General features: G+C 31.9%; 1 long non-coding RNA gene across 1 annotated transcript in view; it reads right to left on the minus strand.

Annotated features, from left to right (window-relative positions):
- The window catches only part of LOC107742956 (uncharacterized), a 37,567-nt gene that overhangs the window by 683 nt on the left and 36,006 nt on the right, over positions 1–878 (minus strand). The gene's annotated exons all lie outside the window — the stretch shown is intronic.

An 878-nucleotide genomic window follows, 5' to 3' on the forward strand; every position in this document is an offset into this window, starting at 1 on the left:
ACACACACACACACAAACACACACACACACACACACACACACACACACACTTCTTTAAAATGAAAAGCAGATGCTTGACCGCAGAAACACAGCCTTTGTAAACAACACAAATGCTTGTTTTCTTGTTAAATGTGTACTTATCAGACTACAATGTTGCACTAAAGGATTAGTGTGACAAACTACATTGCTGAGGCTTCAGTGGTTATGCAGTGGGGTAAACGTAGTAAAAGTAGGGTAAAACCTTAAGGCTGAAAGGATTAGTTGAAGTGCAGAATGACAATGAGTTTGTCATAAAATTTGTATTATAAAAAAAATTCAATTTCTAAGTTGCAATTGGATGAAGCCATTTTAAAATCGCTAATATAGAAATATAAATTCTGTGTCAAAACAAAACATGTTGTTTTGCTTGGCAAGTGTAAATGGTCTAAAGTTAGACTAATGAACCATATTACTTGGCAGAAACATTGAGCTATTGCTCATGGTTTGTTAGAAAGGACGTGCAGCTCAAAAAAGTAAAATTGTAGATATATAATTTGATTTGTGATCAAGTTAATGGGTGTTAAATGACAGAAGTGGTATCATCTGCTCAGAAGGTTGTAACAGGACTAGATCGCACAGACCCATAAATATGAACAAAATGGAATAGTATGTAAGATGGAATTTGACACAATTGTAAGAGCAAGTAACAAAATTGATCATTGCCTTCAACTGTTTTATATATTTCTATATTTATTTCCAATTGTATTTGTCATTTTGAATTAAATTGTTTCAAATTAAATGAAAGTGGGGTGGTGCTCTCATAATTATTTTGAATGAATAAATTCGATTACCACAATAAATTCATTCACAATTTGTAACAAATAAAATCAAATAAAAGA

Source organism: Sinocyclocheilus rhinocerous, unplaced genomic scaffold (genome assembly GCF_001515625.1).
Source record: "Sinocyclocheilus rhinocerous isolate Xijiao unplaced genomic scaffold, SAMN03320098_v1.1 scaffold45, whole genome shotgun sequence".
In the NCBI taxonomy this organism is placed as follows: Eukaryota; Metazoa; Chordata; class Actinopteri; order Cypriniformes; family Cyprinidae; genus Sinocyclocheilus; species Sinocyclocheilus rhinocerous.